General features: G+C 46.7%; 1 protein-coding gene across 11 annotated transcripts in view; it reads right to left on the bottom strand.

Annotated features, from left to right (window-relative positions):
- Positions 1-12,829, bottom strand: part of LOC140429759 (nuclear factor 1 B-type-like) — a 967,235-nt gene that overhangs the window by 162,551 nt on the left and 791,855 nt on the right. The window lies entirely within an intron of this gene.

The following is a 12,829-nucleotide window of genomic DNA, read 5'->3' as shown; positions in this document are numbered from 1 at the left end:
AATATCTATTTCCTGTATAGTTTTATTACTCTATTCTCCTAATTTTTCTTTTAGGCCACAGGTCCTTTAATCAATGTTATCCTTCTTACTAGTGCATTACTAACCTATTTACAGTTAATTTTTGTGTGATTTGGCTATGCTTATTACAGCTAACAATTTATCATAGTGCTGAAGTACATCTTACTACTTTGTCAAAAGGAATCGTGCCTCACTGACAAATGTCAGTTGTGCAAGGTTTAGAATAGCTAGGGCATATTAGTTTATCCACCAGTAATTATTATTCATTCTGCTTTATATCACAAAGTTTTAGCATGCAAAACTGGTATAAAAGATATAAACGCCATCATTTGGTTGTCACAGCTCCCTTTCATAAAGGTAAAGTTTTTATTTTAAAAAATTGAAATAATACATTGGCAAATGTTAGCATTAGTCACTGTTAATATAATTTAAATTATTCATAAAAATTATAAACATTAATAAATTGCCTGAGGTAAGATCGACTCATATTCCACTTTATCAGTTAACAAGTAGACTCTAAATTTGTCAGCAAGGTGAGGCAATATAATACTTAAAGGGGCATTTTCATCAGAATGCTTTGTATATACAGCCAGAAATTTAGACAGATTGCATCTCGAGCACAACACAACTTGGTGTGCAACAGCAAGCCCACTGTGAGTGTGAGTATTTTTATGTTACAACACAGTGGGATCTTCAAGCAGAAGCTTTAATTTAGGAATAAGGTTGCTAAGTACTTCAAAAATGACACTGTGAATAAGATCACTTTGGAATTACCGTTTCCCAATCTAGCTGGATACTGCCATTGTTATCTGTAACAGCGTAAGCTGTAACAAACCAATCATGTATCTCCACACAAGATATTGCTGCTTCTTTAACACTTTTAGGAGTAGAATGCAGGTGAAAGGTTCAGGGCCCGTTTGCCCTGGTACTCACCTCTGTTCGTGTGGTGGTGAGTATAGCCCCCCGGGCGGTGAGGAACATTGTTGGACAATGCCAGCAGGCGGGGCCCCCAGGGAACCGCATTAGATGGGGTTCCCATTATGTGATAATGTGCATTGGGCCGGGGTGACGGTGGAAGGGGGTAGAGAGTGGTTGCCTCTGCATGGCGAGGATTAATAGGAAGCCAGAGGATTGGGAAGCCTTTAAAAGCGAGCAGAGGACAACTAAAAAAACAATAAGGGGGGAGAGGAAGAAGTAGGAGTGCAAGCTAGCTAGTAATATAAAGGAAGACAGGAAGAGTTTTTTTCAATATATTAAAGGTAAGAGAGAGGCAAAAATAGACATTGGACCACTGGAAAATGTGGCTGGAGAAGTAATATCGGAAACAAAGAAATGGAAGACGAGCTGAATAGTTACTTTGCATCAGTCTTCACGGTGGGATGCCAGAGCTCCAGGAGAATCAGGGGGCAGAGGTGAGTGCAGTGACCATTACTAAGGAGAAAGTTCTGGGGAAACTGAAAGGTCTGAAGGTGGATAAATAACCTGGACCAGATGGACTATACCCCAGGGTTCTAAAAGAGATAGCTGAGGAAATTGTGGAGGCATTAGCGATGATCTTTCAGGAATCACTGGAGACAGGAAGGGTCCCAGAGGGCAGGAAAGTGGCTAATGTAACACCGCTGTTTAAGATTGGAGGGAGGCAGAAGACAGGAAACTATAGGCCGGATAACCTGACTTTGGTCATTGATAAGATTTTAGAGTCCATTATTAAAGATGAGATCGCGGATTACTTGAAAGTGCATGATAAAATAGGACTGAGTCAGCATGGCTCGTCAAGGGGATGTCATGTCTGACAAAGGAAGTAACTTCTTTGAGGAAGTAACAAGGACGTTAGACAAAGGAGAACCAGTGGACGTGGGTTTATTTAGATTTCCAGAAGGCCTCTGTCAAGATGCCGCATCAGAGACTGTTAAATAAGTTAAGAGCCCATGGTGTTAAGGGTAAGATCCTGGCATGGATAGAGGATTGGCTGACTGGCAGAAGGCAGAGAGTGGGGATAAAGGGGTCTTTTTCAGGATGGCAGCCAGTGATTAGTGGTGTGCCTCAGGGGTCGGTGCTGGGACCACAACTTGTCACAATATGCATTAATGATCTGGGGGAAGGAACTGAAGGCACGGTTGCTAGGTTTGCAGGTGATACAAAGATCTGTGGATGGGCAGGTAGTATTGAGGAAGCAGGCGGGCTTTAGAAGGACTTGGACAGGCTAGGAATGGGCAAAGAAGTGGCAGATGGAATATAATGTGGAAAAGTGTGAGGTCATGCACTTTGGAAGGAGAAATGGAGGCACAGATTATTTTTTAAATGGGAAGATGCTTAGCAAATCAGAAGCACAAAGGGACTTGGGAGTCCTTGTTCACGATTCTCTTAACGTTAACGTGCAGGGTCAGTCGGAAGTTTGGAAGGCAAATGCAATGTTAGCATTCATGTCGAGAGGGCCAGAATACAAGACCAAGGATTTACTTCTGAGGCTATATAATGCTCTGGTCAGACACCATTTGGAGTATTGTGAGCAGTTTTGGGCCCCGTATTTAAGGAAGGATGTTCTGGCCTTGGAAAGGCTCCAGAGGAGGTTCACAAGAATGATCCCTGGAGTGAAGAGCTTGTCGTATGAGGAACGGTTGAGGACTCTGGGTCTGTACTCGTTGGAGTTTAGAAGGATGAGGGGGGATCTTATTGAAACTTACAGGATACTGCGTGGCCTGGATAGAGTATGTAGAGAGAATGTTTCCACTTGCAGGAAAAACTAGAAGCAGAGGACACAATCTCAGACTAAAGGGATGATCCTTTAAAACAGAGACGAGGAGGAATTTCTTCACCCAAAGGGTGGTGAATCTGTGGAACTCTTTGCCGCAGAAGGCTGTGGAGGCCAAATCACTGAGTGTCTTTAAAACAGTGATAGATAGTTTTTTGATCAACAAAGGGATCAGGGGTTATGGGGAGAAGGCAGGAGAATGGGGATGAGAAAAACATCAGCCATGATTGAATGGCGGAGCAGTCTCGATGGGCCGAATGGCTAATTCTGCTCCTATGTCTTACAGTCTTATGGCATGGTGGGGAGGGGAGGGGGCAGACACTTAGAATGGGGCTGCCCAGGGGCAGCACGGTGGCACAGTGGGTTAGCCCTGCTGCCTCACGGCGCCAAGGTCCCAGGTTCGGTCCCGGCTCTGGGTCACCGGCCGTGTGGAGTTTGCACATTCTCCCCGTGTTTGCGTGGGTTTTGCCCCCACAACCCAAAGATGTGTAGGGTACGTGGATTGGCCACGCTAAATTGCCCCTTAATTGGAAAAAAATGGTGGGGGGGTGGGGTCCTTTTAACTTCAATTTGAGATCAGGGCACCCTTTAAAAATGTCTCACCGAGCTCTGAATTCTAACTTTGCCAGTGAGTTCAGGCCGCTGTCCCCCAAACGTACCCTCCACCCCCCAACCCCGCCATCACCCAACCAGGCTGGCTGTGCGATCCCCACCAGCAATTTGAAATTGCACAGAGTGCTGTTTGAACAAAACAAAGAACAAAGAACAAAGAAATGTACAGCACAGGAAAAGGCCCTAGGCCCTCCAAGCCCGTGCCGACCATGCTGCCCGACTAAACTACAATCTTCTACACTTCCTGGGTCCGTATCCCTCTATTCCCATCCTATTCATGTATTTGTCAAGATGCCCCTTAAATGTCACTATCGTCCCTGCTTCCACCACCTCCTCCGGTAGCGAGTTCCAGGCACCCACTACCCTCTGCGTAAAAAACTTGCCTCGTACATCTACTCTAAACCTTGCCCCTCTCACCTTAAACCTATGCCCCCTAGTAATTGACCCCTCTACCCTGGGGAAAAGCCTCTGACTATCCACTCTGTCTATGCCCCTCATAATTTTGTATACCTCTATCAGGTCTCCCCTCAACCTCCTTCGTTCCAGTGAGAACAAACCGAGTTTATTCAACCGCTCCTCATAGCTAATGCCCTCCATACCAGGCAACATTCTGGTAAATCTCTTCAGCACCCTCTCTAAAGCCTCCACATCCTTCTGGTAGTGTGGCGACCAGAATTGAACACTATACTCCAAGTGTGGCCTAACTAAGGTTCTATACAGCTGCAACATGACTTGCCAATTCTTATACTCAATGCCCCGGCCAATGAAGGCAAGCATGCCGTATGCCTTCTTGACTACCTTCTCCACCTGTGTTGCCCCTTTCAATGACCTGTGGACCTGTACTCCTAGATCTCTTTGACTTTCAATACTCTTGAGGGTTCTACCATTCACTGTATATTCCCTACCTGCATTAGACCTTCCAAAATGCATTACCTCACATTTGTCCGGATTAAACTCCATCTGCCATCTCTCCGCCCAAGTCTCCAGACAATCTAAATCCTGCTGTATCCTCCGGCAGTCCTCATCGCTATCCGCAATTCCACCAACCTTTGTGTCGTCTGCAAACTTACTAATCAGACCAGTTACATTTTCCTCCAAATCATTTATATATACTACAAAGAGCAAAGGTCCCAGCACTGATCCCTGTGGAACACCACTGGTCACAGCCCTCCAATGAGAAAAGCATCCTTCCATTGCTACTCTCTGCCTTCTATGGCCTAGCCAGTTCTGTATCCACCTTGCCAGCTCACCCCTGATCCCGTGTGACTTCACCTTTTGTACTAGTCTACCATGAGGGACCTTGTCAAAGGCCTTACTGAAGTCCATATAGACAACATCCACTGCCCTACCTGCATCAATCATCTTAGTGACCTCCTCGAAAAACTCTATCAAGTTAGTGAGACACGACCTCCCCTTCACAAAACCGTGCTGCCTCTCACTAATACGTCCATTTGCTTCCAAATGGGAGTAGATCCTGTCTCGAAGAATTCTCTCCAGTAATTTCCCTACCACTGAAGTAAGGCTCACCGGCCTGTAGTTCCCGGGATTATCCTTGCTACCCTTCTTAAACAGAGGAACAACATTGGCTATTCTCCAGTCCTCCGGGACATCCCCTGAAGACAGCGAGGATCCAAAGTTTGATCTGGCTACAAAAGGCAGCTGGGAAAACAGCGAGTTTCACACTGATTTTCTTGCCTCATCCAGCACTCTGCAACTTTTGGAAAATTCCATCCTGTATCTCAATTCAATGCTCGGAGATTGGGCTCCCCAAAACCAACAGAAACATTTCTAAAACATCAAAACTGCATCCAAAAAAGAGATCGGGTGTGATTTACCAGCCCTGTCCAGCCGGAATCAGGACGGAATGCGGCAGGTAGATCCTGGGAGAGGCCTCCCTAGGAATTCACGATGGTCGTTACACCTCGCGAGATCTAACGAGATTTCGCAACATGCCATGATCTGGATTCCCCCACAACAGGCGGGATCCAGATTTGCTTAGTCAAGTGAGCTTAAAAGTTCACTTAACTATGATTACGTCAGATCTGGCCACCCAGCCCTCACCAAAGAGATCCCAGCTGAGCTACATTTAGCACTGGTCCCCACAAAAGGGGACCAGGTGGAAAATTTCATTTGGGGGGGTGTCTCACAGGTGATTGGAGGCCCCTGGGTGGTCGGCTTCCAGGCAGGGTGGCACCCTGGCACTGTTGATGCCACCTGGACACATTTACACTGTTCGCCTGGCAAACCCTGGCAGTTTGCAGTGCCACCCTGGGTGTCCCAGGGTGTCCAGGCAGTGCCAAGGAGCCAGGTGGCATTTTTCCCGCATCAAGGATCAGACCAGGGGTGAACTGCCCCTGTGATGTGGGGTTGTGTGGAGCCTGAAGACCCCCTTACAGCTGAGTTGAGGTATTGGGGGAGTCCTGGGGTCACATCGGTGGGGGGGTTGAGAGATCAGGGCACCAGAATGGATTAAATCACGCCCATCATATTTCTCCGGAACCATTCCTTGCAAAACAGAGAGGTTTTGGGGGAGAAAACTATCAAAATTGAAACTGTTGTTCTGACAAAGATTCAATTTGTCATACTCCATACCAAATTATAATAACTCCTTGACTTTTTGCCTTTTCCATCTTGGAGATTGCTTTAATCAGTCATTTGCTTTTAGTGAAATAAACCCAGCCAGGTCAAAGAAATCAAAATCTAATAAGGAGTCATCACTTAAGAGGGACCTTCACATTGCACTCAATCTCACTTAACTCAGCACTGAACTCTTAAGTGTTGAAATATAAATAAGGTTTCTATTTTATAGAGGTTAAAACGTTGCTGTTGATCATTTAAAAATATAATTATCGGATAAGAATATATTTTGAAAAGACCATTCAGTAATTAAGATAGGCCATTGCAAGGCCACTGCAAAAGTACGGAACTTAAAGGGTTAATAGCATGAGATACCTGACAACTGCAGTTCCATTAATCTTCCTTATCCCCAAGAATCTCCACTATATTTAATTTGAAATGGCATTTTGGTTTTCTTTGGATTTACTGAGAGAATGCACTTTAATTTTGCTCCATTTAAACTTTCTCTAATTAAATTCTGGTTAAACAGAATTTGTACCTATTTCAATGTGTAGTGTAGTTTAGACAGGAACCCGATTGTGAGTAAATGCATTGTACTTAAAAACACGCTTAAAATTTGTTTCCAAGTAGAAAGCAGTCTGGAAGAACTCAAAACCCTTAAATCACTTTAATAAAATGCAAGCATTTAAAAAAAAGAAAAAAACACCATCAAATGTCTTTGTTTCTGCACCTGGGTGTCATCTTTAAGCTCTGAATGTACTGTCAATTAAATTACTCGCCACCTGTTAAACAGGTATATAATCTTATTAGCCCAGACAAGCAAGAACATTCACCTGAACACCTGCAAACTCTTTGCAGCCAAATGTGACAAAACATGAATGTACATTTAAAATAGCATTGAAGAAAATGATAAAGGATTCCAAACAAAGTAGCACAAAAGCATTGCATTATGCATTTTGAGTCTGTAACAGGCTCTGTACATTATATTGGGCTGGATTTTGTGGCCAGCAGGAAAACAACAGCACTGTGAAGAAAGCTGTCCACTGAGATCTAGTGATCTCTATGGCAGACATCCCCTTTCCTGTCATCAGCTTGTATCTAGCACAAAGTGAAAGCCGTCACGCAACAGTGTTGTCATTAAGCAGCCAATCATATCTAAGTATTCTCACAGACAGCAAATCAGGAAGTAAACATCAGAGAATCCCTTCACCTTAAATTTAAAAATTTTGCACACAGCAAAATAAAAAACTAAGAGCATTTAGAATCATAAAATCCGTACTGTGCAGAAGAAGGTCTTCGACCTATCGAGTCTGCACTGACCCTTCGAAAGACCACTGTACCTAGGCCCAATCCCCCACCTGTAACCCCACCCAACCTTTGAACATTTAGGGGAAATTTAGCATGGCCAATCCACCGAGCCTGTACACCTGTGGGAGGAAACCGAAGGACCCAGAGGAAACCCACACAGACACGGGGAGAATGTGCAAACTCCACACCGACAGTAACCCGAGGTTGGAATCGAACACGTGTCCCTGGCATCGTGAGGCAGCAGTGTTAACCACTGTGCCATCATGCCACCCTTATATATGGAATTAATATAGGACCTAAAATATTATTATAAGCAAAATTGAAATATACACTAATAATATATGGACATTCTTCTTATAATTGAAAAAGATACACATTAAACAATTACAAAATTGATTTATTCAAGCTCAGTGAGGTTATTTAGTAAAATTCTGAACTTAGTATGTTATTGACATACCCAGCTGTATGTCATTGAACACTTTCCAAGGTTTTTTTTTTACAGATAAACTAAGGAAGGATTTCTGTGGAGTCGGCCCGACTCTGGAGACCTTTAAAAATGATAGGTAGGACCTGGATTCAACCCATTTCCAACAGATCCCATTTTGCCTGCAGGAGAAGGGACTTTTAAAACAACTGGGACAAAGTCCTTGAGAACAGAGGTGGGTCTTCTAAACAACCTGCCTCAGAACTCACCCGTCCCTGAGGCCGCCTATTTTCTGTTTCCAGGGCTGGCAGGCTTGACTCTATCCACCCCCCCACCCTCCACACTGAGTGAAAAGCGGGTGCAACACAGCCCTTAAAACTGGGGCAAGTCTGCCCAACTTGGACAACCTACCCCAGCAGCGGAAACCCAACCCTAAGAGTGGACGTTCTTGTCAGTTCAATGTGTCATAATATGCACCTATGCACATCATGAGGTAAAAACAGGCAGTGACAGACACTCAGGTTAGCCAATCGACATACAGGACAGGACACAACCAATCACCAGACAGAACACCAGAGGGGGGCTTCCAACTATAAAACACACGAGGCATCAGCACTCCGCCTCTTTCCACTGGTGACAACTGTAGTGACAGTCAGAGTGTATATATCAGTCACCACCTTCTACACATGGATCAGAGCTAGCCTGGTCTAGTAAGTTAGAGTTAGTACACTTAAGAGTAGGAGAGTGTCAACCCACAGCCTGCTGTGCCTTAAGTTCAATAAATCGTATTGAACCAACGCCTACGTTTGGTGTGTGCTTTACCGTACATCTGCATCCTGTTGCAGTCCGTGTTACCCCAGGGTGAATAAAACAACATGATACCAGGATACCAGGAGTCTACTTAATCAAATTAATTTACCTTGAATAATTCAGTGACGACCAGCAAGTGCCTTCCAGCAGCATGGAGACGATCCAGGCCCCTCCGGAAATCTCGGCGCCAACTGGCGGGGTTCAAGCAGAAATTCCATCTCTACATTGAGACTTAGGGCCTCGAGGATGCGTCCGATGCCAGAAAAATCACGCTGCTCCTGTCGACTGCGGGGGACCAGGCCATCCAAATCTTCAATTTGCTCACTTTTGCCGACGGCGAGGACAAGACTAAGTTCCAGACCGTGTTAGCCAAATTCGACAGTCACTCTGAAGTCGAAACGAACGAGAGCTTTGAGCGCTATGTCTTCCAGCAACGCCTTCAGGGTAAGGATGAGCCTTTCCAATCCTTTCTAACTCATCTCCGTATATTAGCACAATCCTGCAACTACAGTGACACCACTGATTCCCTCATCAGGGATCAGGTCGTGTTTGGCGTCCACTCCGACGCCCTGCGGGAGCAGCTCCTAAAAATAAAAAACATGACAGGTGCAAGCAGTGGCTGACCGCACTGTGCATGTGCGATGACGCATGGAGCATTACGACGTCAACGTCACGACGTGCCCGAACTGCGGCACCGCCCACTTAAAGCGGCAATGCCTTGTAAGAGGCAGACGATGTTTAAATTGTGGGAAGCCGAGCCATTATGTAGCCTTGTGCAGGTCTGCACCTCCGATCATGGGCCAGCAATCCCAGTTCCAACGCAAATGAGTTTGAAGTGTGCAGCAAGAGCTGCTGGATTCGGAACCTGGTAACACCACGGATCCAAAGGATGAATGCCCGGAGTCCCCATATCGTGTGAGGCATCATTACCACGTGTGACAAGGCGTCCTCAAATTCAGCGTGGATTCAAACGTGGATTCTGCGGACGAATGGCGTGCTGTCGTACAAGTCAACCAATGCAGGATCCAGTTCAAGCTGGATACTGGTGCTTCAGCCAATTTCATATCTCAAACAGATCTTGCTCGCATCCAAAGGCAGCCAAAAATTCTTCCACCGGCCTGCCAGCTGCTTGATTATAATGGCAATGCCATCACTGCGTTAGTGTCTTGTCACCTGCATGTCTCCAACAAGCCCATCAAAGCCACACTGCGATTCGAAATCGTCAAGCCTGACAAGACTTCCTTGCTTGGTGCCCATGCATGCAAGCTACTCAATCTCATCCAGCGCGTACATTCCACGTCCTCTGCCAATATGAATCTTCAGGCTGACATTGACGAAATCCTGTCACAATACCCGGATGTGTTCAGTGGAATGGGCACGCTGCCGTACCGCTACAAAATCTTACTCAGGCCTGATGCCACGCCTGTGATCCATGCACCACGCCGGGTGCCGGCTCCTCTGAAGGACCGTTCAAAGGCACAGCTGCAGGATCTCCAAGACCAGGGTATAATCTCTAAAGTGACGGAAACGACTGACTGGGTCAGCTCGATGGTCTGTGTGAAGAAGTGCTCTGGAGAACTGCGCCTATGTATTGATCCCAAGGATCTTAACCGAAACATAATGCGGGATCACTACCCGATCCCGAAGTGGGAGGAGCTAACCAGTGTGATGGCACATGCCAAATTCTTCACGAAGCTAGATGCATCGCGTGGCTTCTGGCAGATACAACTGGACGAGTCCAGCAGGAAGCTCTGCATGTTTAATACACCTTTCGGAAGGTACTGTTACAACCCCATGCCGTTTGGTATTGTTTCAACCTCTGAAATCTTTCACAGGATCATGGAACAGATGCTGGAGGGCATTGAGGGTGTGCGGGTTTATGTTGATGACGTCATTATATGGTCCACGACCCCAGAGGAACACATATCTCGTCTCCAACAAGTCTTTAGACGCATACATGCCAACGGCCTCAAGTTGAACAAGGCCAAATACTCCTTTGGCATGTCAGCAATCAAGTTTTTGGGTGATCAAATATCCCAGCAGGGCATGCAACCGGACTCGGACAAAGTCAAGGCCATCAACACCATGAAGACCTTGGAAGACAAAAAGGTGGTACTCCGCTTCATGGGTATGGTTAACTTCTTGGGAAAGTTCATTCCCAACCTCGCATTACACACCTTGGCTCTCAGGCATCTGGTGAAGAAGTCCACTGCCTTTCAGTGGCAACCCACACATCAAGCAGAGTGTCTTGAGTTAAAGGCAAAGCTCACCACTGCTCCGGTGCTAGCGTTTTTTGACCCAGAGCGGGAGACAAAAATCTCCACGGACGCCAGCCAGGACGGCATCGGTGCGGTGCTCCTCCAGAAGGATGACTCCTCGTCCTGGGCTCCAGTGGCCTATGCGTCCAGGGCCACTGAGGTATGCTCAGATAGAGAAAGAGTGCCTGGGCCTTCTCACCGGTATTGTAAAGTTCCATGATTACGTCTACGGTCTACCAACCTTCACAGTAGAGACTGACCACAGACCCTTGCTCCATATCATTCACAAGGACTTGAGTGACATGATGCCCAGGCTTCAGTGCATTCTCCTTCGACTCCGCAGGTATGATTTCAAATTGGTTTACACACCGGGCAGGGAGCTAATCATTGCGGATGGCCTGTCTCGCGCCATCACCTCGCCCTGTGAACAGGTCGGCTTCATCCGCCAATTTGATGCACAGGTGCAACTGTGTTCCAACAACCTCCCGGCCTCAGATGAACGAGTCGTCAACATTCGAGAAGAGACTGCCAAGGACCCTCTTCTGCAGCGGGTCATACATCACCTTGCAAATGGATGGCAGAAAGGGCAATGCCCCCAGTTTATTAATGTCAAGGATGACCTAACAGTTGTCGAGGGATCCTCCTCAAGCTGGATCATTTTGTTACTCCTCACAGCCTCCAGAGCTTAGTGCTCAAACAGATCCACGAGGGACACCTCGGTATCGAGAAATGCAGGCGCAGGGCCCGGCAGGCTGTCTATTGGCCTGGCATCAACGAGGACATATCCAACATGGTCCTCAATTGTGCGACTTGCCAGCGTTTCCAGCCTGCTCAGCCCAAAGAAACACTCCAGCAACACAAGATCATGACCTCTCCGTGGTCTAAGGTGGGAATCGACCTTTTTCAAGCCAATGGGCATGACTACGTGCTTATAAATGACTGCTTCTCGAGTTACCCCGAAGTGGTGAAACTGTCCGACCTCACATCAAGGACTGTCATCAAGGCCTGTAAGGAGACATTTGCCAGGCATGGTATTCCGCTCACGGTCATGAGTGACAATGGTCCCTGCTTCTACAGCCAAGAGTGGTCCAACTTCGCAAAGCTATGCCAGTTCAAGCACATTACCTCGAGCCCGCATTACCTGCAATCTAACGGTAAGGTCGAAAAAGGGGTCCATATCGTGAAGCAACTGCTCTGCAAGGTTGCAGACTCAGCTTCTGACTTTAACCTTGCGCTCCTGGTGTACAGGGCAACCCCTCTGTCCATCGGTATGTCGCAGGCACAACTCCTTATGAAACGTGACCTGCGGACGACTGTTCCGGCTATTCATTTACCTGACCTGGATCACCTCCCAGTGCTGCAAATGGTGCAGCAACTCAGAAACCGGCAAATGCTGACATACGATGTTCATGCTACTGATTTGCCTGTGCTCTCTCCGGAAGATGCTGATCGCATCAAGTTGCCTGGTGGAGGCTGGTCAGCTCCAGCTGCTGTTGTTCAACAGGCTGCTCCCAGGTCATTCGTGGTTCGCATTGCTGATGGATCCAATGGCGCAACAGAAGGACACTATGCAAGCTTGCCTGCGCACCACTGGATCTCACATTCTCTGTCGTTAGGCCTTTTCCGGACACCTCGCTCCACGAGACCACCAATCTGGCTGCAATCCCGCCTGTCAAGGCGCCGTCGTCCCCACCTCCACCTCTCAGGCGTTCGACAAGGATTCCAACGCCAGCCCCAGAGATTGGACTTATAAATATTTCCTTTGGACATATTGTTCTGTATCTGCACGCTAGACACCTTACATGTACATATGCATTCACTCGCCATTTTCTGTAAATAATTATATCTGTAAATATGTTGTATATGCTCTAAGCAACCGACAATTTTTTTTTAAAAGGGGAATGTCATACTTTGCACCCATGCACATCATGAGGTAAAAACAGGTAGTGACAGACACCCAGGTTAGCCAATCAACATAAAGACAGAACACAACCAATCACCAGACAGAACACCAGAGGGGGGCTTCCAACTATAAAACACACGAGGCATCAGCACTCCGCCTCTTTCCAC

Source organism: Scyliorhinus torazame, chromosome 9 (genome assembly GCF_047496885.1).
Source record: "Scyliorhinus torazame isolate Kashiwa2021f chromosome 9, sScyTor2.1, whole genome shotgun sequence".
NCBI classification, from domain to species: domain Eukaryota; kingdom Metazoa; phylum Chordata; class Chondrichthyes; order Carcharhiniformes; family Scyliorhinidae; genus Scyliorhinus; species Scyliorhinus torazame.
Note: the sequence above shows the minus strand (reverse complement) of the source record. Positions and strands in the feature narration are given on the sequence as shown.